Here is an 11,914-nt window from a genome sequence, read left to right on the forward strand (position 1 = left end):
GGTTGAATAAAAAACCCACACAACTATGTTTACAACATGCAATTGCATCACAGTGATGCCTTGGTTTAAAAAGGGGGTTGTGAAAACGCTAATTTCTAATATTTTTTTTTAAATTTCTTTTCTATTACTAAGTTAAATTCATTTTTTCATTTACATATGTTCTGAATAAATAAATTTCTAAAGAGAAAAATAAACTCCAAAAAGAAAAAACATAAGCATTTCAAAGTGGGATTTTTCAAAATTTGCCCATACGACCCAAAGAGGGGGACATCAGAATTCGTATGGTATGGTTCCTTCGGCAAAGTTTCTTATTTTGATCCCTAGAATATGATTTTCACAGAGCAATGGGCGATTTTTTTGCCTCCCCACAAATCGACCCGGCCTAATAGGCATGGTAAACTATTATCATCGATGCATTCCAAAACTAGCTGAATATACAAATAAAATTTACGATTTAATTAATAGGACATTTAATTTATTTAATTAATAGGAAAGATGAAGTAACGACTGAAGCTTTTGAATATATTAAAGATAAGTTTGCATCATCGATATTATTAAATCATTTTAATAAAGATGCACAATTATCTTTAATAGTTGGTGCATCAAATTTTTATACTCAGTTGAGCAGAGCTCACAGAGTATATTAAGTTTGATTGGATACCGGTTGGTTGTACATACATAAAGGAATCGAGATAGATATAGACTTCCATATATCAAAATAATCAGGATCGAAAAACAAATTGATTGAGCCATGTCCGTCCGTCCGTCCGCCCGTTAACACGATAACTTGAGTAAATTGTGAGGTATTTTGATGAAAGTTGGTATGTAGGTTACTGAGCACCCATCTCAGATCGCTATTTAAAATGAACGATATCGGACTATAACCACGCCCACTTTCTCGATATCGAAAATTTCGAAAAACCGAAAAAGTACGATAATTCGTTACAAAAGACCGATACAGCGACGAAACTTGGTAGATGAGTTGAACTTATGGCGCAGAATAGAAAATTTATAAAATTTTGGTCAATGGGCGTGGCATCGCCCACTTTTAAAAGAAGGTAATTTAAAATTTTGCAAGCTGTAATTTGGCAGTCGTTGAAGATATCATTATGAAATTTGGCAGAAACGTTACTCCTATTACTATATGTACGCTTAATAAAAATTAGCAAAATCGGAGAAGGACCACGCCCGCTTAAAACAAAAAAAATTTTTTAAAGTAAAATTTTAACAAAAAATTTAATATCTTTACAGTATATAAGTAAATTATGTAAACATTCAACTCCAGTAATGATATGGTGCAACAAAATACAAAAATAAAAGAAAATTTCAAAATGGGAGTGGCTCCGCCCTTTTTCATTTAATTTGTCCAGGATACTTTTAACGCCATAAGTCGAACAAAAATAAACCAATCCTTTTGAAATTTGGTAGGGGCAAAGATTTTATGACGTTAACTGTTTTCTGTGAAAATGGGCGAAATCGGTTGATGCCGCGCCCAGTTTTTATACACAGTCGTCCGTCTGTCCTTCCGCATGGCCGTTAACACGATAACTTGAGCAAAAATCGACATATCTTTAATGAACTTAGTTCACGTGCTTACTTGAACTCACTTTATCTTGGTATGAAAAAGGAACGAATTCCGAATATGACCACGCCCACTTTTTCGATATCGAAAATTACGAAAAATGAAAAAAATGCCATAATTCTATACCAAATACGAAAAAAGGGATGAAACATGGTATTTGGATTTGTTTATTGACGCAAAATATAACTTTAGACAAAAATTTTGTAAAATGGGTGTGACACTTACCATATTAAGTAGAAGAAAATGAAAAATTTCTGCAGGGCGAAATAAAAAACACTTAAAATATTGGCAGGTATTACATATATAAATATATTAGCGGTATCCAGCAGATGATGTTCTGGGTCACCCTGGTCCACATTTTGGTCGATATCTGGAAAACGCCTTCACATATACAACTACCATCACTCGCTTTTAAAACTCTCATTAATACCTTTAATTTGATACCCATATCGTACAAACTCATCTTAGAGTCACCCCTGGTCCACCTTTATGGCGATATTTCGAAACGGCATCCACTATAGAACTAAGGCCCACTCCCTTTTAAAATACTCATTAACACCATTCGCTTGATACCCATATTGTACAAACAAATTCTAGGGTCGCCCCTGGTCCACCTTTGTGGCGATATCTCGAAACGGCGTCCACCTATGGAACTAAGGATTACTCCCTTTTAAAATTCTCATTAACTCCTTTCTTTGATACCCATATTGTACAAACAAATTCTAGGGTCACCCCTGGTCCACCTTTATGGCGATATCTCGAAACGGCGTCCACCTATGGAACTAAGGATTACTCCATTTTAAAATACTCATTAACACCTTTCATTTGATACCCATATCGTACAAACACATTATAGAGTCACCCCTGGTTAACCTTTATGGCGATATTTCGAAACGGCATCCACTATAGAACTAAGGCCCACTCCCTTTTAAAATACTCATTAACACCATTCGCTTGATACCCATATTGTACAAACAAATTCTAGGGTCGCCCCTGGTCCACCTTTGTGGCGATATCTCGAAACGGCGTCCACCTATGGAACTAAGGATTACTCCCTTTTAAAATTCTCATTAACTCCTTTCTTTGATACCCATATTGTACAAACAAATTCTAGGGTCACCCCTGGTCCACCTTTATGGCGATATCTCGAAACGGCGTCCACCTATGGAACTAAGGATTACTCCATTTTAAAATACTCATTAACACCTTTCATTTGATACCCATATCGTACAAACACATTATAGAGTCACCCCTGGTTAACCTTTATGGCGATATTTCGAAACGGCATCCACTATAGAACTAAGGCCCACTCCCTTTTAAAATACTCATTAACACCTTCGCTTGATACCCATATTGTACAAACAAATTCTAGGGTCGCCCCTGGTCCACCTTTATGGCGATATCTCGAAACGGCGTCCACCTATGGAACTAAGGATTACTCCCTTTTAAAATACTCATTAACAGCTTTCATTTGATACCCATATCGTACAAACGCATTCTAGAGTCACCCCTGGTCCACCTTTATGGCGATATCAAGAAAAGGCGACCACCTATACAACAACCACCACTCCCTTTTAAAACCCTCATTAATACCTTTAATTTGATACCCATATCCTACAAACGCATTCTAGAGTCAACCCTGATCCACCTTTATGGCTATATCCCTAAATGGCGTCCACCTATAGAACTATGGCCCACTCCCTCATAAAATACTCTTTAATGCCTTTCATTTGATACACATGTCATACAAGCACATTCCAGGGTTTCCCTCGGTTCATTTTCCTACATGGTTATTTTCCCTTATGTTGTCACCATAGCTCTCAACTGAGTATGTAATATTCGGTTACACCCGAACTTAACCTTCCTTACTTGTTTAACAATAAAATTGAACCAATCCTATACCTTTTGTACCCAGTAAATTACGAAAGACAATATTTGATATGTTACATGGAATTACACATCCCGGTACGAGAGCTACACGACGACTAGTTATTAAGGGATATTATTGGCCTAATATGACCAAAGATATTAATATTTGGTCGAAAGAGTGTCTTAACTGTCAAAAATCCAAGGTTTATCGTCACACTAAGTCTCCTATTAGTAAAATTCCAATTCCAGAAATTAGACTCGAACACATCCATTTAGATATATTTGGACCCTTGCCACTTTGTAAAGGACATTGTTTTATTTTGACTATTATTGATAGGTTTACTCGCTGGCCAAAAGCACATGCTTTAACCCTTTCGTCCCTGAATTCGAATTTCCTCTCTCCAACAAAAATAGTGAACTTAAAGTCCTGTGCTCGATTAATATACACTATTTCATATGAAAAAACAAGAACATATGTTTGTGCGTGGCCGTGGAGGGAGGGTGAGTTGTGGTACTTATATGTACCAATAGCATTTTTAACCGGTACACATATGTACCAACAGGTACAAAAAGTTACATTGTTTTCTTAGTGTTATCGCTATAATATAAAGAAATATTTTTTTTTGTGTGGAACAGCTTGAAACAATCTTTAGATAATGGAAAATTACATTTTTCGCAAATAGTTTTTGTTCTCGTATGAATTTTTGCAAACGCGCACCGACTACAACGTCTTCCTGTAACACCTTCGACAGAAAGAGCCAAAGTATTTGCTCTTTTTGGAAAGAGTACGTCTTCTTGGTAATGGCAATCCTGTATTCTTCTTCCCTTCTGTAATCAATTCTTCAGCATTCACAGCATGTAAGATAAGGAACTTTCTCATTTTTACGCCTCAAATCGTGGTAAGGTATCCATGCTTTGCTGTACACATACCAATGCCAGAATGAAAGACTTTCTTCTACCATTTGGAAGACTTTCTATAATGATTGTAAAGACTTATGAATTGATCAGCCCGATCAACTCCGCCCATTTTCGATAGAATACAATTGCCTCGGGCAGTCTATTTCCTCTTGAGGACCTGACTTATCTTCTTTTGTAATTTTAGTCATATAAAGTTTATGACCATTAGCCATTATCAACACTTATTTTGTGTCGTGCCACTTTGTCATCGACATAGTAAGACTTTGATTTGCATTGAGGCTTACTGGGTGCTGAAATGTATAACTGGGACGTAAGGACCATGTATCTGTCCAAAATAAAATTTTTAGTTGAATAGCTTTGGCAGTACAGAATGAGTTGTTTGGCATTATCTAATCAATAATTCGATTATTATCAGTCGTAGGTTCAGTGACAAATTTTCAAGACTGCTGCAGAACCCGCTGTGCCGACTCAGATGTGGAAGATTGCTCAAAATCATTTTGGTTGTGGTCACTCTCACTTTTAGTTTCAAGGTCCATTTCGTCGTCACTTTCATTAAATGAAGAATCTGTTTCATCTTCGTTTGGTTAGTAGGCGTCTGATGAGTCCACAGAAAAATCTGACATACTCTCAATTATGCTTTCAAGCTCATTTTAGCTCAACGACCTCTTATTAATTTTCGTCCTGGATTGAAAGAGACTTTGTCAACATACATTTTGGTAAATATATGTACCAGCAGAAACGACTGTTGGTACATATATGTACCACAAACTTTAGTACCCAATACACTTTCAATACGAATCAGATACTACATCAAATTTATATACCTTTATTCTGATAGGATTTGTGCTTCAAAATATTACGAAAGTTTGCAGTTACATTTCTAGTTTACCACTTTTTTTGCTAAAAAATACTAAATAAGGCGCACTTCGCAACATAAACTCGTGCATGAAAAGGCAGCTGTTAAACATTTACTAACCACACTTTCATCAACATTCAAGGTTACCGGAAGGTACAATTGTATACGGTTTTTACTGTATTTTAAAGCTTTTAGAGTTCATTAAGAAAGGTTGGTACATATGTGTACCACTCGGGACGAAAGCGTTAAAAGATATGTCAGCAACTACAGTTGCAAAAAAATTTTTCAGAGAATATATTTCTCGTTTCGGAGTTCCGTTAAAAGTTACTACTGATCAAGGTAGCCAGTTTGCATCAAAATTATTTTCAGAGTTAACTAAATTACTTGGTAGTCATCAAATAACAACATCTAGGTATCACCCTCAGAGTAATGGTATTTTTGAGAGATTTCATAGACAGCTAAAAGCTACTATTATGGCTAGGGATGGAATAAATACTTGTATGATATTTCTGCTACGCCAGCGGAAATGGTTTTTGGTCAAAATTTACGTTTTCCAGGGGAACTTGTGCCATCAGCTAAAACATTCTCATCAACTGAAATTTTAAGTAATTTACGTGAACATTTTCGAAATATTAGATCAAATTTAAGTCATCATAAATATTCTGATACTGGAATTTACGTTCCAAAAGATCTTCAAACTTGTAAATTTGCATTTGTTCGGGTTTTTAATAAACATTCATTACAAAAACCATATAAAGGACCTTGCAAAATTGTGGAAAAAGGTCAGACATTTTTAAACTTGAAATCAATAATAATATAAAAACTGTTCCAATTGACAGATTAAAAACTGCAATAATTGAAACAACAGACACAAACAACACCAAGAATTTAAGTAACATAAAACTAATCACAACCTTTAAAAGGATGACACATTTATCAAGGTTGGTTCCAAGTTAGAGCAGAACAGATAGCAATAAGAAGTAATATACACTGAAAGAAATGGTGCTAGTAAAATCAAAAAATCGGTTCTGTTGTTCTTGACTTAACGGAGATTCGGTGAAATTGATCGAATTATGGTTAATTCGACCGAGTTCTTTGTCAAGCGAACAAATTAGTTTAGTCATTTCAACAGAAGAGAAATTGTCGCTCTTAAGTTAACAAAACTCTGTAAAATTGACAGATTCCTAAACAATCTAACTTTTTTTTTAGTTAAAACAACTGACATCACTGGTCATTTCAACAGCGATCAACAGTCAATACATGAGCAAATTTTAAAGAGAATTTTACGCTCACTGCGCTCTCTACTTTGTACTTATGTATGCTGTGTAATATATGTATGCACATATTTACGTATGTATATGGCGGCCTCCATGGTGTGATGGTAGCGTGCTCCGCCTACCACACCGAAGACCCTGGGTTCAGACCCCGGGCAAAGCCACATAAACATTTTAGAAATAAGGTTTTTAAATTAGAAGAAATTTTTCCAGAGCGGGGTCGCCCCTCGGCACTGGTCAGCAAGCACTCCGAGTGTATTTCTGCCATGAAAAGATCTCAGTGAAAACTCATCTGCCTTGCAAATGCCGCAACATAGGTACTTTCGTACAAAGCTGTCGCAACAACTCTTTTTATTCATTTGACTACTAAAACGGTCAATTACGAATCAACGATTTGTGCGCAGTTGATTCAACATTTTGTTGCGATTGATAAAAATTGACAGAAATTTCGGTTGAATTGACCCGTATTTCGGTTAATTTTACCAGTTCTTTTCTTTCAGTATAAAGGAGTCATCTATGCGAAACGTTCAGTTTTAACAGATGGATGTCTGTACATTGAAGATAATTTAAAAAAAACTGATGGGATTGCCATCTCGTAGAAGATCGCAAATTGTCATTTCGAATCACTGTGAGGGGACAGCATTAGAACCAATTCCGTCTCTTAGTGCGATAGCTCTGCGCTAGTTTGGTTATAGTGCGTTTTGTACTTCGTAGTAACAAAAGGTAGGTAATAAAAACAATACATTTAACGTAGAACAACGAAACAATGTACATTATAGTGTTATTTATAACTTGAGTTTCTTATTTTTGCCAATCTCACCCCTTCAAACGATAATACCAAGTCAAAAATATCACTCATAGATGTTGGTCCTGATTAGAGAAAATGAAGCGGTGTCTGCCAATGATCAAGAACAAAAGATCTTTATGGAGACTCAAACGTTAAAATAAAATGTTTATTGGCTTAAAGATAGAACCGATAGTACAATAGTTACAGATATCACACATAAATTTTGGTCCTGATTGGAAACGGTGAAGTAATGTTGCACGGGGGTTATACATCAATGAATTAAAATTTTAACTTTAACCACTGTGCAGTACATTTTAACTAATTCTAATCAGGACTAAAATTTATACATGAATTCGGCTACATATTGTTATAGATTTTGGGTATTAGCCTTGACCCCTGTACGATACCCCTTGGCCATCTCCATAGGGAACCAACATGTATGTGTGTATTTTTTCATTTGTATTGCCGTTTGAATCAAAGAGCCTGGAAAAAATCGTAAATTTGATTTATAAAGACCAGTCTAATGTATATGTTACATTTTAAACAGATGAGGGCGTGATTGGTTTCGTATTTGCCATATATTTTATACCTTTCATTTATGTAACTGAACTATAATCTGTATTAATTAAGATGTATTAATTAGATACAGTGCAAAATATTACGGTATATTTATTGATCCAAATGAAGAAACATGTACCAATTTAGGATGAAAACTAAGAGCACCAAATCAGATTATCGTGAAATGATAAAGAGTTATATTATTTTGAAGTAGTGACATCGAATTGGTTTGAAAAACACGGTACTTAAGAATTTTATTTAAAAGCACATTATCTCAAAAATTTTTTCAAAACCGCCCTATCTGAGCATAAGTTCATTATTTTTGTCATAAGGTAGGGAATTTATGGATAAAATTATGAGATAGAGCGTTTTTTAAACTTATTCTGAAATAGCGTGCTTTTGAAACAGATTCTAATATGTAGAATATTTGAAAAATATTTTGAACGAGTTATAGAATCATTTAACATGCTTAGGTCCACTTGCAGATCGAAAAGTTATGTTTTTAGATGAGACCCAATTAAAATTTTTTTTTTTAAATACATTAGTTTAACCCCTCCTGTTGGGTTCAATCGGAGTTAAAAAGTTAACTGGTCATACTGCAAGTTAGCCTTAATGAGTACAATAATTTGCTATGGCATGTCAGTATTCAATGATGGCATATTTTCGTGTGTTGATTTTCAAGTCGAGTTTTTGATGTTCAGCCACGAATTTAAAATTTTGATTTGGGTATATAATATTCGTAGGTTTACAAAAGTGGAAAAATTTGTGTTTCATAAAATTGCCTTTGTTCAGCCCCACTAGTAGATCCTGGTATATGTAAAAAATTTACAATATAATCAGAAAAATAGTACCAAGAAATTATGCAGTTCAGTACTTATCTAGAAATTGCTAACACTTTTCCTCCTATTTTGTAAAGGAACAACGCAGTTATTCAAGCACGTATGTCAATTGGGTGTAAAGTCCCCAGTGGGCTAGGGGGCTTGGCATATACCCGCGGCAAGTATGTATGCCTGTGGTAATTGGCGACTAAAAATACTGAATTGCTTCAAGGGTTTGCCAGTGGAATTTATAGCTCCCCAACTCAATTGTCAACCTCACCTACCCACGGCGAATCCTGTTTCTTTAACAGCCGAGGCTCTGACGACAGCAGGTTCCACATGGATCTAGTGTGTGGGAGGGCATGTATGCCTGGAAGCTTTCATGTGGCCAAATCATTCCATAGATGGTCAGGCTAGTCCTTTAATGGTGCTTTTTACCGGATCTGTATCAGGAAAAAGATCATCAACATCTCCATGGTCTTATCGCTACAACAACAGCAACAATTGGGAGCAAAAGAATCTTGCTGATACATCAAACAAATACTTATGGCAAATACAAGAACAATACAATAAAAAACAATAGCAACCAAATCACAAAATTGCACAACACACATATACATACTTAAATGCTCAGTTTTACAATGCCTCCTTATGTATACATAGTAACTAAAAAAACCATAAACGGTATCAAATTCACCGGGACATAAAACGAATTGTGCAAATGGGAATAAATCCATGTACCTATACGTATTCCAGGGCCTTGACTTCGAATACACCTTCAAAATCTCGTAAAAAAGTCATGAGTATAAAAGTCGCGATTATCAAAATAAAAATTTAAATGTTTCAATTGAATTAGGGAATCAAATCAACAAAACATGACCCATCTTGTTCATATAATATTGTCCTAATATTAGCATCACTACGTTGGTAGTAAATAATCGCAATAACAAAATACAGCAAGCGCCAACACTTATGTACAAGGAAACGAAGAGATATCACACACACACACATGTAGTCATCAGCCGAAGTAGTTACTCATACATAAACACGCATATGGCTACAAAAAAATCATAAGGAAATGGGTGAACGAGAAATCCGAAAGTATAAAAGCAGCTCAATCTGAGGAATGACGGATCAGTTTGATCTAAACACACTTTTGTGAAGTACGTGATATGTAATTATAATTGTACTACTCCCAAATTATTAGCCTAAAGACCATATTGCAACACTGAATATTGGAGTTAATTAAATCAACAAATAAGGCTTATTTTTCTTGAATTAACAGTTATTTTGTAAAACTGATTGGATTATGATTCAATGGAGTTTTATGTCAATCGTCAAAAGAAAAAAACTGCTAACAATATTTTGAAAAAATTATCAATATTATACAAATGCATTAGCTTAGTTTAGAGAGAAACTGAAACTGATTATAGTACCTCAGAAAGCTCTGCCATATTTACAGCCAGTGATATATTTCAACAGTTTCCTTTACTCCGGGCCTAAAGTCTTTTAGTGATATATAAAACTCCAGATAAAGTTGACTAGAATTTAACCGTGCCACTTTGCTCAATAACGTAAAATTTTACTTATATCATCTTAAGCGGTCGAAGTGGATGGGTTAAATTCTAGTCAACTTTAACTGGAATTTTAGTTCACTGGAAAACTGGCTTTTTGGTGACATTATTAATTGTTTGTTAGCAGAGCAAAGCTAGACGGCTACCGTGATGTTATGGTAGTGTGGTACGCCTACCACACTGAAGATCCTGTGTTGAAGGCATGGAAAAAGCAACATTAAAATCTTTAGAAAAAAGGTTTTTATTTGTATTTATTTAGTTTTTTTTAACATGGATGAGGCTTATTGATATGATTTTTAAAACGCTTAATGCAGGATCAAAAGCTTATGAGAAGTTGATTCAACAGGTTTCTGCGATGGAATAAATTCAGATGATTTTAGCAATTTTTCCTCCCAATGAAGTCTGGCATTTTTATATAAACTGTTCTTGCAGTTGTTATTACTCTTTGATGCTTTTTCTATTATACGATTTCATTATCATTTAAGGAATAGAAATAAAACTAAATAGTTTTGGCAGCTCTTAAGTATGTATAGCTAAATTTTCCAGATTTACATAAGTCGATCGAAAGTCGGAAACTTATTTCTAAGCTATTGCGTAGATTTTATCGCCGGCTTGGCAACTAAATCAAAAAAAACCGTAACGGATATTTGTCAAAAAAGAACCGAAAACAGCGGTGGGCACCACTACATTTACACGGTTAACAAATTGAGAATGTGTTAGTAAACCCGAACGCGTAGCGAGCACGAATGCAAAATCAATTATTTATTTAGTTGATTTCAATGCTTGAACGGTGAATACGTGTCACACGCACTCCTTGGTACTCTCTTTTAAGCGCGCGTGCGACACTTCCTCACCGTACGACCATCGAAATCAAACTAAAAGAGCTGCCGTTGATTTTCACGAAGTAGCCATTGTGCTATCGCTTATCGTATACATATATGGTCGCTTACAAGCCAACCTAATAAAAGCGCCATGCCTTTTTTAGCGCACTCAAACAACCGGCGTTCTTTGCCCTAACCCAAATAAGCATGAGTTGCGACAATGTAAAGCATGTGTGCAAATGTCAAATCTAAATGTCACGCAGAACAAAAATTGGAAATCGAGTTAGGCTTTCACGCAGCAAATTCAATTTGAGTTTCTCTCATACAAGTTGTATGTGCATGAGACATTTTTGACAGAAAATGACTTGCGTGCGTTTATATTAGGTTGGCTTGTTAGCAGGTTAAGCTCACGCCCACCCCGGATCATAAAGTTAAAGTTAAAGTAAATGTTATAGCTAAAGCGAAAGTTAAAGTTTAAGTTAAAGTTAAAGTTAAAGTTAAAGTTAAAGTAAGGTTAAAGTTAAAGTTAAAGTTAAAATTAAAGTTAAAGTGAATGTTAAAGTTAAAGCGAAAGTTAATGTTAAAAATAAAGTTAAAGTTAAAATGAAAGTTAAAGTTAAAGTCAAAGTTAAAGTCAAAGTTAAAGTTAAAGTTAAAGTTAAAGTTAAATTTAGAGTTAAAATTAAAGTTAAAGTTAAAGTTAATTTTAAAGTTAAAGTTAAAGTTAATTTTAAAGTCAAAGTTAAAGTTAAAGTTGAAGTTAAAGTTAAAGTTAAAGTTAAGGTTAAAGTTAAAGTTAAATTTAAAGTTTAAGTTACAGATAAAGTTAAAAATAAAGTTAAAGTTAAAGTAAAAGT

This window comes from Eurosta solidaginis, chromosome 4, assembly GCF_040869045.1.
Source record: "Eurosta solidaginis isolate ZX-2024a chromosome 4, ASM4086904v1, whole genome shotgun sequence".
In the NCBI taxonomy this organism is placed as follows: domain Eukaryota; kingdom Metazoa; phylum Arthropoda; class Insecta; order Diptera; family Tephritidae; genus Eurosta; species Eurosta solidaginis.